This window comes from Cnephaeus nilssonii, assembly GCF_951640355.1.
Source record: "Cnephaeus nilssonii genome assembly, chromosome: 8".
In the NCBI taxonomy this organism is placed as follows: Eukaryota; Metazoa; Chordata; class Mammalia; order Chiroptera; family Vespertilionidae; genus Cnephaeus; species Cnephaeus nilssonii.
Genome location: NC_137079.1, coordinates 83239653 through 83254788, shown reverse-complemented (window position 1 = coordinate 83254788; position 15136 = coordinate 83239653).

Below are 15136 nucleotides of genomic sequence, written 5' to 3'. Positions count from 1 at the left end.
TTACAGGGCTAGTGGAGCCAGCCAAGCGATTAGAGCACTGTAACTGAGTTCCCACACCACCCGTCCCACTCAGCTTCTCCTTCCTGAAGGAGGGACGAGGGGCTGAAGATTGAGTCCAATCACCAATGGCCAGTGACTTAATCAGTCATGCCTACTAAATGAGGCCGCCATAAAAACCAAAAAAGACATGGTTTGGAGACTTTCCAGGGTAGGTTGGTGAACACATAGATGTAGGGACATCTGAAGAGGACATGGAAGCTCCGAGCCCTTTCCCATATACCGTGCTCTACACATCTCTTCAATATGACTGTTCTGGATTTACATTCTTTTATAATAAACCAGTAAGCTAGTAAATTTTGCTGAGTTCTGTGAGCTGCTATAGTAAATTAATCAAACACTGAAAGGGGGCCATGGGAACCTCTGATTTATAGGCAGTTGTCCGGAAGCACAGGAACCTGGGCTTGCAATTGGCATCTAAAGTGGGGACAAATCTTGTGGGACTACACCCTTAACCTGTGGAATCTGACGCTAACTCTAAGCAGATAGTGTTAGAATTGAGTTAATTTTCTGGTGTCCAAGAATTGCTTAGTGAGGAGAAAACACCCACACACGTTAGAACTGCAAGCAGAATCAGAACACCCTTCTGCTGTTTTGTAGAAAAGAACCTGACAGTTTGAACCTCAACACCTGACTTACTCTTCCCAAAATTAAAGGTCATTTAACTCTTTTATCTTATCTCCTTGTCTGGCTTCATGCATTTCTTGGCTGACATTTTCATCATCCTGGTCACAATGCATTTGACATACCTCTCAGCTTTTTAACCTCTCCAACCCTTTTGTTAGGAAATAGAGCCACATTTACTCCCTGCCTTTCACACACCATCTGACTCACCAGTAGCCTCCCCCCTCTTCCCCAACCCCTTTCTCTCTACCCAAGTTTAGATGTGCTTCAACAGGCCCCCTAACTTATGGACCTTTACCTTCTGATCTTTCCTTATTTACATAAATATACAACACGTACTATAACAGCTTATTATATTTAAATAAGTAATAGAGAAGAGTTCAATTTTATTTGACACTGAAAATAAAAGTTTTGTTTGGCATAGGAAATAAATGTAGATAGCCCTCAAATCTGGACCCAACCCAGATATGCTGGTCCCTGGACCAGGTACTTTCCCCATATATCTTGTTTTTTGTTTTTTTGGTTTTTTTTTTGGTTTTTTTTTCAATAGCCCCAGAGTATTTATTTATTTATTTATTTATTTATTTATTTTCAATTTTTTTATTAAGGTATTATATGTGTACATATCTTACCATTGCCCTCCCCACACCCCACTCCCATATATGCGCCCACCCCCCAGAGTTTTGCATCCATTGGTTATGCTTATATGCATGCATACAAGTCCTTTGATTGATCTCTTATCTCCCCCACCTCTCCCTAACCTTCCCCTTGTAATTTGACAGTCTGTTTGATGCTTTACTGTCTCTGTATCTATCTTTTTGTTCAAGTTTATAATGTTCTTTATTATCCATAAATGAGTGAGATCATGTGGTATTTTTCTTTCATTGACTGACTTATTTCACTTAACATAATGTTCTCCAATTCCTCCCAGGTTGCTGCAAATGATGAGAATTCCTTCTTTTTTATGGCAGCATAGTATTCCATTGTGTAGATGTACCACAGTTTTCTGATCCAGTCATCTGCTGACGGGCACCTAGGCTGTTTCCAAATCTTAGCTATGGTGAATTGCGCTGCTATGAACATAGGGGTGCATATATCCTTTCTAATTGGTGTTTCTAGTTTCTTCAGATATATTCCCAGGAGTGGGATTACTGGGTCAAATGGGAGTTCCATTTTCAGTTTTTTGAGGAAACTCCATACTGTTCTCCACAGTGGCTGCACCAGTCTGCAATCCCACCAGCAGTGCACGAGGGTTCCTTTTTCTCCGCATCCTCGCCAACACTTGTCGTTTGTTGATGATAGCCATTCTGACAGGTGTGAGATGGTACCGCATTGTTGTTTTGATTTGCATCTCTCGGATAATTAGTGACGTTGAGCATGTTTTCATGTGTCTCTTGGCCTTCCTTCTGTCTTCTTTTGAAAAGATTCTATTTAGGTCTGTTGCCCATTTTTTTATTGGATCATTTATCTTCCTTTTATTAAGTTGTATAAGCTGCCTGTAGATGTTGGAGATTAAACCTTTATCAGTGATGCCATTTGCAAATATGTTCTCCCATGCAGTGGGCCTTCTTGTTGTTTTGTTGATGGTTTCTTTTGCTGTGAAAAAGCTTTTTATTTTGATGTAGTCCCATTTGTTAATTTTCTCTTTAGCTTCCATTGCCCTAGGGGCAGTGTCAGTGAAGAATTTCTTTTGGCATATGTCTGACATTTTGCTGCCTGTGGATTGCTCTAGTATTTTTATGGTTTCCCGTCTTATGTTTAAGTCCTGTATCCATTTTGAGTTTATTTTTGTGTATGGCGTAAGTTGGTGATCAAGCTTCATTTTTTTGCATGTATCTGTCCAATTTTCCCAACACCATTTATTGAAGAGACTGTCTTTATTCCATTGTATGTTCATGCCTCCTTTGTCAAATATTAATTGAGCATAGTGGTTTGGGTCAATATCTGGATTCTCTATTCTGTTCCATTGATCTATATGTCTGTTCTTGTGCCAGTACCAGGCTGTTTTGAGAACAGTGGCTTTGTAATACAGCTTGAAATCTGGTATTGAGATCCCTCCTACTTTATTCTTCTTTCTCAGGATTGCTGTGGCTATTCGAGGTCTTTTTTTATTCCAGATGAATTTTTGGAGAGTTCTTTCAAGGTCTGTGAAATACGCCGTTGGTATTTTAATGGGGAGTGCATTGAATCTATAGATTGCTTTGGGTAGTATGGACATTTTAATGATGTTGATTCTACCAATCCATGAACATGGTATGTTCTTCCATCTGTTTACGTCTTCCTCTATCTCTTTTTTCAGTGTCCTGTAGTTTTCCGTGTATAGGTCTTTTACCTCCTTAGTTAAGTTTATTCCTAGGTATCTTAATTTTTTTGGTGCGATGGTAAATGGGATTGCCTTTTTAGTCTCTCTGTCTGTAAGTTCACTATTGGTGTATAGAAAGGCCATAGATTTCTTGGCGTTAATTTTGTATCCTGCTACATTGCCGAATTCATTTATTAAGTCTATTAGTTTTTTGACGGAGTCTTTCGGATTTTTTATGTACAATATCATGTCGTCTGCAAATAAAGACAGCTTTACTTGTTCTTTTCCAATTTGGATGCCTTTTATTTCTTCTTCTTGTCTAATTGCAATGGCTAATAATTCCAGTACTATGTCAAACAGGAGTGGTGAGAGTGGGCATCCCTGTCTTGTTCCTGTTCTTAGGGGAAATGTTTTTAGTTTTTGTCCATTGAGTATGATGTTTGCTGTGGGTTTATCATATATAGCTTTTATTATGTTGAGGTATGAGCCATCTATTCCCACCTTGTTGAGAGTTTTTATCAAGAAAGGGTGTTGGATTTTGTCAAATGCTTTTTCTGCATCAATGGATGACTATGTGATTTTTATCTTTCAATTTGTTTATGTGATGTATCACGTTTATTGATTTGCGGATATTGTACCATCCTTGCATTCCTGGGATAAATCCTACTTGGTCATGGTGTATGATCTTTCTGATGTACTGCTGGAGTCGATTTGCTAGAATTTTGTTGAGGATTTTGGCATCTATGTTCATGAGGGATATTGTTCTGTAATTCTCTTTCATTGTGTTGTCTTTATCTGGTTTTGGTATTAGGGTGATGCTGGCTTCATAGAAGGAGCTTGGAAGTGTTCCTTCCACTTGAATTTTTTGGAATAGTCTGAGGAGGATAGGTTTTAGTTCTTCCTTGAATGTTTGGTAAAACTCTCCTGTGAAGCCATCAGGCCCCGGGCTTTTGTTTGCCGGAAGCTTTTTGATGACTGCTTCAATTTCGTCCATAGTTATTGGCCTATTGAGCTGTTTAGATTCTTCTTGATTGATTTTTGGAAGGTTATATTTTTCTAGGAATATGTCCATTTCCTCCAGATTGTCCAGTTTGTTGGAATAGAGTTGTTCGTAGTATTTTGTAACAATCCTTTGTATCTCAGCGGGGTCTGTTGTTATTTCACCTCTTTCATTTCTGATTTTGTTTATTTGGGTCCTCTCTCTTTGCTTCTTGGTGAGCCTGGCTAGAGGTCCATCAATCTTGTTTATCCTTTCAAAGAACCAGCTCTTGGTTTTGTTGATCTTATGTATTGTTTCTTTGGTCTCTATGTCATTTATCTCCGCTCTGATCTTTGTTATTTCCTTCCTTCTGGTTACACTGGGCTTTTCTTGCTGCTCTTTTTCTAGCTCTTTGAGTTGTAGGGTTAAGTAATTTATTACCATTGTTTCTTGTTTTTTGCAATAGGCCTGTAGAGCTATGAACTTCCCTCTCAAGACTGCTTTCGCTGTGTCCCATAGATTTTGGATTGTTGTGTTTTCATTGTCATTTGTTGCCATGATGTTTTTTATTTCTTCCTTGATCTCTCTGGTGACCCAGTCCTTGTTTAATAGCATGCTGTTTAGTCTCCATGTGTTTGATTTCTTTGGATTGTATTTATTGTAGTTGATTTCCAGTTTTATGCCACTGTGATCTGAGAAGATGCTTGATATAATTTCTATCTTCTTGAATTTGAAGAGACTTTGCCTGTGACCCAGCATATGGTCTATCTTTGAAAATGACCCATGTGCACTTGAGAAGAATGTATATTCTGTGGCTTTGGGGTGAAATGTTCTGAAGATGTCAATTATTCCAATCTGGTCTAGTGAGTCATTTAGGATTTCTGTTTCTTTGCTGATTTTTTGTTTAGAGGATTTGTCCAGTGGTGATAGTGGGGTATTAAAGTCTCCTACTATGATTGTGTTGCTATTAATCTCTCCCTTGATATCCTCCAGGAGTTTTTTTATGTATTTGGGTGCTCCTATATTGGGAGCGTATATGTTTACCAGAATTATTTCTTCTTGTTGGATTTCTCCCTTTAGTATTATGAAGTGGCCTTCCTTATCTCTTGTTATGGCATTTACTTTGAGGTCTATTTTGTCAGATATAAGTATTGCTACCCCAGCTTTTTTTTCATTTCCATTTGCCTGAAAGATATTTTTCCATCCCTTCACTTTCAATCTGTGTGAGTCTCTTGTTCTGAGGTGGGTCTCTTGTAGACAGCATATATATGGGTCGTGTTTTTTTATTCATTCAGCTACTCGATGTCTTTTGATTGGAGCATTTAGTCCGTTTACATTTAAAGTTATTACTGAAAGGTATTTGTTTGCAGTCATATCTATTTTTGTGTCTGTATTCCTTCTTACCTGTTTATTTCTTCTTTTTACAGTATTCCCTTTAGCAATTCTTGCATTGCTGGTTTGGTGGTGATAAACTCCCTGAGGCTTTTTTTGTCTGCAAAGCTCCTGATTTCCCCTTCAATTTTGATTGATAGTCTTGCTGGATATAGTATTCTTGGATTCAGTCCTTTGCTTTGCAACACTTTGTATACCTCCTTCCATTCACTTCTAGCTTGTTGTGTTTCTGATGAGTAATCATTTGACAATCTGATGGGTGTTCCTTTGTAGGTAACTCTCTGTCTCTCTCTTGCCGCCTTTAGGATTCTCTCTTTATCATTTATATTTGCCATTGAAATTATGACATGTCTTGGTGTGGGTCTTTTGGGGTTGATCCTGCTTGGGACTCTCTTTACTTGCGTAACTTTTATCTTTCCCATATCCGGGAAGTTTTCTGTCATTATTTCTTCAAATAGATTTTCTAATCCCTGCTGCTCTTCTTGTCCTTCTGGCAGCCCTATTATACGCATGTTACTTCGTTTCATGTTGTCCCGAAGCTCCCTTAGGCTTTCCTCCTGCTTTTTAATTTTTTTCTCCAATTGCTGTTCAGCTTGAGCTTGTTTCTGTACCTGATCTTCTAACTCACTAATTCGGTCCTCTGCTTCTTGTAATCTACTGTTGAAACTTTCCATGGTGTTTTTGATTGTAGCTATATCACTTTTCATTTCTTCCTGATTCTTGCATAAGTTGTTGATTTTCTCATCCATCCGATGTATAAATTCCATGACCATTACTCTGAACTCCTTTTCGGTCATGTTGCAAGCTTCATTTTCACTAATTTCCTTTCTTGGCGACTCCACATTTTCTTTCCTCTGTGAGTTATTTCGTTTCCCCATTCTGGCTATTACCAGAAAGCTCAAGCTTCCGTTTGCGTGGACCTGGGCCGTGTGCTGTGGGGACTTCGCTCCACCCTAGTTTCACTGAAGTGCTCTGACACTAGGACGTGTGGCTGTCTTTGGTTGGTGGGAACCAGACTTGCCCAGGATCAGTGTCCCCAGTGTTCCGTGTGGTCTTGTGTGCACATTTAGAATCAGGGGCCGTGTCTGCACCACACTGTTGGTATGTGCCGAGAATGAGATCCTTAGCATGTGCCAGGAGTCAGAGTTTCCCTGTGTCTGCACCAAGACTTGAGTGTCAAAGTCTCTGTTGCCTTGTGCGGTTTCTCGTTGAGAATCAGGGTCCCTGTGTGTGCACGCACCAACAATTGGGGTCGCTGGCTCTTAGTGTGAATGCGCTGTGAGTCAGGGATCCCAGGCAGCTGTGTCCGGCGTGCCAAATTCCCTGAAGTGGAGCTGCGTCCTGTGTGTGCTCTCTCTACTGAGCCAAACCAGCTAGAGCGCACATTCTTAAAAACCTGAAGGTGAGCCGGCTCAGTGCACTCTCCCAAAGTCCCAGAAGGGGGGCGGAGTCCGTCCTGCGCGCCAAATTCCCCAAAGGGAAGCCCCTCTGTGCACGCTCTTAAGAATCTCCGAAGGGGGAGCTGTGACACGCGAGCCAAATTCCCCCAAATTCCCCGAAGGGGAGCCCTCTGTGCGCACTGACAGATTTCCCCGACGGGGAGCTGCTTCTGTCCCGTGCGCGAGCGCGCGCCAAATTCCCTAAGAGGGAGCGCGTCCCTGCGCAAAGCTTGGCAGCTTGGGCCAGGGGCGGGTCTATCAGTTACTATGGCGTGGTCTGTGCGCGCGCCTGTGAGCAGCTGGGGCGAGAGGCGCGTCTATCAGTTACTATGGCGCTTTCCGCGCGCCTGTGGGTGCTCAGCAGCTTGGGGGAGGGGCGGGTCTATCAGTTACTATGGCGCTATCAGCGCCTGCGAGGAGGGGGATAGGCTCTTTGACTCACGGAAATCTGCCGGGAAGTCTGGATTCTTGTTGTTTGTTTGTCTGAAGCTGTGATAGCAGTTCTCTGTCCCCAGTGGCTGCAGGGTCCTGGTTTGTGTCAGAAGCCAGGATCCGAGTCTCAGGCAGCTCTGTTTCTCAAGATGGCGTGGTCTCTGCGTCCGCACCAGCCGCCGAGAAGTGTCCGCTTTGTGCGCGGGGCTCCGCCGTCTAGGGCTGCCATGTTCGGGAGCCCCTTGGAAGACCTGCAGAATCTAACTGACCCTATCTCATACACACACACACACCACACACATCTACACTCTCCTCTATGGGTTCCTCACTCACACTCTCTCTCTCCCTACCTTCCTGCCGGTCGCCATCTTTTTCCTCAATCCCCATATATCTTGTGAAGCATTTTTTCTCTTCCCAATTCTTCTCTGTTTTTTTTTTTTTTTAAGATTTTAAATTGACTTTTAGAGAGAGATAAAGGGAGAGGGAGAGAAAGAAGCATGTGAGAGGAAAACATTCATCAGCTGGTTACTGCACACCCCCTACTAGGGATTTAGCCCAAAATCCGGCATGTGCCCTGGCCTGGAATCAAACCTGCAACCCCTCGGTGCACAGGACAACTCCCAACCAGCTGAGCCACATTGGCCATGACTCTTCTCTGTCTTTTATGCCTGTCCTAGTCTGAGTCTTCCCATCAACATTTCTCATTGTCTGACAAGTCCTATATAATAAAGAGGTAATATGCAAATTAACCATCACTCTAACACACAAGATGGCCACCCCTATGTGAACACAAGATGACAGCCACAAGATGGCTGGCAGGGGAGGGCAGTTGTGGGTGATCAGGCCTGCAGGGGAGGGCAGTTGGGGGCAACCAGGCTGGCAAGGGAGGGCAGTTAGGAGGAATCGGGCCAGCAGGGGAGCATTCAGGCATCAAACAGGCTGGCAGGGGAGTGGTTAGGGGGTGATCAGGCTGACAGACAGAAGCGGTTAGGGGCAATCAGGCAGGCAGGCAGACGAGCAGTTGGGAGTCAGCAGTTCTGGATTGTGAGAGGGATGTCCCAGATTGGAGAGGGTGCAGGCTGGGTTGAGGGACACACATCCCCCATGCACAAATTTCGTGCACCAGTCCTCTCGTAAATACATAAATAGAAAGCACATGCTCCTCCACCAGGCTGAAGATCTCTTAGGGCTGAGCTCTCACTGCTTGCTATGATTTTTCTTTTCTTATACAAGCTGGGCTTCTGAAACATCACAGACTTTCAGTGGTAACTTGTTAAGTCATTTTGATCATCCTTCTAGATTCATTACGTTATTTCTAAAGTAGGAAATTTCTTTCTCTAGAGCTCTCTTTTTAAACATGTACTCATCTCCTCTCAGGTCTGCTATGCATAATGAGCCAAGGGGAAGCTTGGGAACTCCCACCATGTACCATCTGAATGTTTGGCTCGGTTACAGTTGGGTAATTGCCTCTGACCCTACACCTAAGCTGCGATTTCCAATGGCTATAGGGATTTTCTCTACTTCTGGCCTGACTGAATTCACTGTGTAACTGGCATGGTGTGATAGCCCTAATGTGGAGAAAATATGGGAAAATTATCTGGAGGTAGACGAGAATTGATTTCCAACATAGGGATTGATTACACTTCAGGCAACTGACTGAAATTTAAAGGGAAATCAGAGTCAATGAGGCCAATGTAATGGTTTCCTCTATAAGCACTGATGTAATTAGTAACCAATTTTAATTGAAAAGGTACAGAAACTCTTGGACATGTTCCTATCATTTTCATTACAAACTAGGAAATGGGAGGGGAAAGCAAGCCAGGATTCATTTTGGTGAAATTGTAATGTATAATTAGTAATATCAAGTTTAGGAAAAATAAATCATTTTAGTAGATTCAAGTACTGTTTTAACAAATCATTGGTTTGACCTAGCTTTGAATAAGAACAATAAGCAGTATATTTACATGGGTTATTGAACATTATTAAGGAGATACTTCTTCTACCCCAATAGCCTCTCCATCATGAAGTCTTTGCTCCTAAATTTTTGCCAAAGTTGCCAAACAGAAATTTGTCTTATTAGGGTTAAAGCATCATAACTACTGAAATAATTCTTTAAGTGCAAATGGTTGTCACACTTTAGAAAATGCAAGTATTATCTGGGATGCTACCACTCAGATTCTAGTGCCCTGGGTCTAGGAGGGGTCCCAATAATTTGCATTTCCCTTAAGCATCCTCAGTGAATCTGGTATATGAATTGTATTTTGATAGATACTGCTCTCTCTATATAGATTACATATGAACTAGATATCAATTATTAAATGTTTTAGGCTTATCTGAAATCATTTTTCCCTCAACAGCTGTTGGAGGATTGGAACACAAAAGAACTAAGTTTCAAAAGAGGGTTATGGCAAGGAGAATGTGTTCAGCATGGGACAGGTGTCTGAGAAGACAGGCTCAGACTGGGTGTTGAGGCAGGGAGCATGGACAAGGTGATTAGAAGTAAGCATAGCAGGTTGGATGTTTGTGGCAGATAGCAGGACAAAGACTAAAGTGCAGAAATGAGTTATCTAGGGAGGGACTGCATTGGGTTTACTCTCAAAGTCATGCAATAATGAATGTTTCCTTCCCTTTTGCACCCTAGGTGCCTTACTCTTCTTACCTTAGTTGTGACTTTGGTAGATAGCTTCTGAAATGGCTCCAAATGATCTCCACTTTCTGCTATTTATTCCCATGGGAAATCCACTACTTTTGTGTGTGGTTTGAACCTAGTGACTTGTTTCTAATGAGTAGAATATAGCAAAGATGATGGATATTATTTCCAAGATTAGGTTATGAAAGGCTGTGACTTTCACCTCTCTCTATCTTTTGATTTTTAACTTTGATGAAGCAGATCCCCATTTATGAGCTGCCTTTTGAGATGCCTATGTGGCAGGGAACTGTAGGTGGCCACCAGACAACAGCCAGTAAGGCCCTGAACACTTAGTCCACTGCTTGTTATGATTTTTGTGGCCCTGAACACTTAGTCCACATTGCTAGTGGGAATGCAAAATGGTGTGGCCACTAGTCCCCAAGGAACTAAATTCTGCCAACAAGCACAAGAGTGAGCTTGGAAATGGATTCTTCTCTATTTGAATCTACAGAGTAGACCACCATAATCAAGCTGATATTTTGACTGTGGTCTGTAAGAGACCTTGTGTCAGAAGCCCCAGCTAAGCCATGCTCAGATTCCTGACTACAGAAACTCTGAGACAGTCAACCTTGTTTTAAGTCACTAAGTTTCAGAGGAACTTTTTATGCAACAATAGATAACTAATACAATACATAGAGATTTGGGGGCGGGGGAGAGAACGTGGTTACCTGTTGGTTGTGAGAAGTTACTAAGGACATACTGAACCCACATAACAGCTCTGTCCAGGGGTGGTTCTTCCTGCAGATGTTGTTTCTTTTCTTCTTCACCTCTTTAAAATCCTTCCTCCCCACAAAATAAGCTAGACAGTTGCCTTATCAAGATTGATTACTAAATTTTGGACATTCTATTAAATTTCCAAGAGTATTGCCATCACAACCCCCATGTTTAGCAAGATCACCTTCCCTGAAATTTTCCATGGTTCCAAGTAAGGTGACTATAATTAATAGTGGCAGCCACAGTCACTAGAATACAAAAAAAAAGGAAAAAAGAAAGTAAAGAAAAGAAATGTCTGTTATTGCAAGGATGTGGAATAACTAGAACTCTTATACATTGCTAGTGGGAATGCAAAATGGTGTGGCCACTTTGGAAAACACTAAAGCAGTATCTTATAAAGTTAAACCTAAATCTATCATGTGAGTCAATAATTGTACTTCTAGGTATCTATCTAAGAGAAATAAAAACTTCAGACAAATGCTTACATTAAAATGTTTATAGCAGCTTTATCAGTAATAGTCCAAAGTTAGACAACCCAAATGTTCATCAATTAGTAAGTGGATAAGCAAACTATGGTATATCTATACAATGAAGTGCTACTTGGCAATGAAAAGGAACAAACTACTCATACAGGGTGGGGCAAAAGTAGGCTTACAGTTATAAGTATGCAAAACAGAATTTGTTCTTATATTTATCAATTATTGTATTATTTTCCACATGATCAACTATAAATTTACTTTTGCCACACCCTGTATATGCAATATGATGAACCACAGTAGTGTTTTGATAGGTGAGAGAAGCAAGACACGAAAGACTACATAATGTTATTTCAATTATGTAAAATTCTAGAAAAGGCAAAACTATAGTGATAGGAAGCAAATCAGTGATTTCCCTGGGGGAAGAAAATTTTCTACAAAAGGACACAAGGAAATTTTTTGAGTAATAGAAACATTCTATATCATGATTGTGGTGGTGGTGATGTGACTATACACATTTGACAAGACTCATTGAACTTTAATTAAGTACACTTGTTGCATATAAATTATACCTCAATAAAATTGTATGAAAAATAAAAATGCTAAGTGGCCACATAAAATAAAGAATTGCAGTAAAGTTCTACTTCTTGTTTTTGTAATCATGATATACACTATTCATTTCAAATCTATTGTTTAAATGTAAGAGTATATAGTACCACAATGATTGGTGATCTGTGAGCCGATATTGTATACATTGGGAGTTCCCAGAATTACTTTCCATAAAGAATAAAATGATTATTAAAAGGAAAGCAATGAAAATTCACTACTTTAAGGTTTACATATAGACTATTAAAATTCAATAGTAACCTCCACATTTGTTTAGAACATAGATCAACAAAATATTTTTGGGAAAGGAGTATTTTATCACTGATATTGTTTAGAATTATTGCTGGCTTATGGAGATGACAGAAAGAAGACCAACTTTTAGCTTTATTATTGTTTTAAAATTCTTGACAGACAATGCACCCCTATGGTCTGCAACTGAGATGGACTACTCCTGTCACCTGTTCTTGATAAATTACTGGTAGTTTTCATCAGTAGCTGTGACTTCCTGGAACACTGGAATAACATCACAAACTCAGACGACAGTCTGAATTGCAGTCTTTGAACATTTCATTATTATTCAACCAGTTTTATTGATTAACTACCACAGACCAGACACTATTCCAGGTTCTAATAATTTCAAGTGAAATGGTACTGATCTCAAGAACTTTTTGATGATGTCTATTGACATTGTGAAAGCAAACAATATAGTCTCCAATAGATCAAAGTAGTAGATTTTCCTAAAAGTAATAGGCTATCCTTGGTTCCCCATTGATCATCTTTCTCAGTGTCCTCTCACATGAGCATCTTTCTTCTGGCACCATAATCATTCATATTCTTTATAAGCTTTGGTCTGGGGCTTAAGTGGATGGGTGTTATCTTTTCTGATGGGAGAGTCAACAGGTGGAACTTTCTGGGCTAATTTAGATCTATTTGTCCTTCTTATGGGCCTGTGACATTCACCTGCCAATTAGCTTTTAAATCCTCTATCAGAAAGAAGTTGCTTCTGAGATTTGGGATTCAGGGATGCAGCTCAGAATCGTAAGTGACCTCCTTGATATCCCGCATCACTAGCTAAAGTTTACACAGCAAATATCTGTGACAATAAAAATAAAAGTCTAAGATAAAAGTGCATGCAAGAAGTTTAAAGGGATAAAAGCCGCCTCATGGAAAGAATGGGAGGTCAGAATGGGCCAATTTTGGTATGCTACCACCTCCGTTCCTTAGGAGGGCTGCCTTAAAGCTCACCCAGTGCCATTTGATATATTTTTTTAATCTACCTAATGATTCTTGACCTAGAATTGTAAAGCTATTAGAGTATCTGAGTCAGGGCCAGCATATGTAGAGGTCAAGAAGATTCTTTCTTTTTAAGTTTATCTTTATTATTAAAAATATTACAGATGTTTCTCCCTTCTCCCATTGACCCCCTCCACCCTCACCACCCAGGCCTTCACTGCACTATTGTCCGTGTCCGTGGGTTATGCATACATGCATATAAGCTCTTTGGTTAATCCCTTCCTGCTCCCCCTCTCTCCTTTCCCTCTGAGAAAAAAGATTTTTTATGATTAAGTGAATGAACCTAGTGAGGTCGGCATTGGCTTCCCCAAGTCTTACTGTCAGACTTGAAGTTGGCCAACCATCCTCTTGTTTTTCCTAAAGAAAACTCAGATAGGGTCTCAGAACCAGTATTAGGAGTTTTCAGAATCTCATGACAACTTTTACATTTTCTTATCTTAATGGTTACTGAGAGATGGTCATGATCATCAGTGAGGTTTGATGTAATCCCATTTGTTTATTCTGTTTGTTTGTTTTTCTTGTCTGAGGAGACATAGCAGAAAAAAATGTTGCTATGAGAAATGTCCTAGATTTTACTGCCTATGCTTACTTCTAGGATTTTTATGGTTTTGAGCCTTACATTTAAGTCTTTAATCCATTCTGAGTTTATTCTTATGTGTGGTATAAGAAGGTGATCTAGATTCATTTTTTACAGGTACATGCCCAATGTCCCCAATTCCATTTATTGAATAAACTCTCATTACCCCATTGTATATGTTCTTGCCTCCCTTTTCAAATATTAATTGACCATAAAGGCATGGGTTTATTTCTGGGCTGTCTATTCTGTTCCATTGATCTGTATGTCTGTTTTCATGCCAGTGTCATGCTGTTTTGATTACTATGGCATTGTAGTATAATCTGATATCAAGTAGCATAATTCCTCCAACTTTGTTCTTTCTCCAGAGTGCTGTGGTCTTTTGTGGTTCCATATAAATTTTTGGAATATTTTCCTATTTCTGTGAAATATGTCATTGGTATCTTAATAGGAATTGTATTGAATCCATAGATTGCTTTAAGTAGTATGGGCATTTTAATTATGTTAATTCTTTTTATTCATGAACACAGTATATACTTCTACTTATTTGTATCTTCTTCAATTTAATTCGTCATTGTCTTATAGTTTTCCACATATAGGTCTTTGATATCCTTGGTTAATTTTATTCCTAGGAGTGCTTTTTTATACAATTGTAAATGGGGTTGTTTCCCTCTCCAATAGTTCATTATTGGTGTAATGAACTGATTTATGGATATTAATTTTGTATCCTGCTACTTTACGGAATTCATTTGCCAACTCTAGTAGTTTTTTGGTGGAATCTTTGGAGTTCTCTACATAAGTATCATGTCATCTGCAAATAATGACAGTTTTGCCAAAACTGGTTTGGCTCAGTGGATAGAGCGTCTGCCTGCGGACTGAAACATCCCAGATTCGATTCCGGTCAAGGGCATGTACCTTGGTCGCGGGCACATCCCCAGTAGGGGGTGTGCAGGAGGCAGCTGGTCGATGTTTCTCCCTCATCGATGTTTCTAGCTCTCTATCCCTCTCCCTTCCTCTCTGTAAAAATCAATAAAATATAATTTTAAAAAATAAATAAATAATGACAGTTTTGTCCCTTTCTGATTTAGATGCCTTGTCTGAGAGCTGTAGCTAAGACTACGTTTAATAAGAGTGGTGAAAGCAGACACCCTTGTCTATTCCAGATATTAAGGGAAACAATTTTAGATTTTGCCCATTGAGTATGAATGTTGGCTGTGGGTTTGTCATATATGGCCTTTATTATGTTGAGGTATGTTCCCTCTCTACCCACTTTGATGAGAGTTTTTATCATAGATGGGTACAGGATTTTATAAAATGCTTTTCTGCATCTATTGATATGGTCAAGTTATTTTTATCATTCATTTTGTTTAAGTGGCATATCACATTATTGATTTATGGCTATTGTTCTTGATTCTCTAGAATAAATCCCACTTGATCATGGTATATAATTATTTTCATGTATTGCTGGATCTGGTTTGCTAATATTTTGTTAAGGATTTTAGCATCTATGTTCATGAAGTATATTGGCCTATAATTTTTTCTTTGTGGTCTCTTTATCT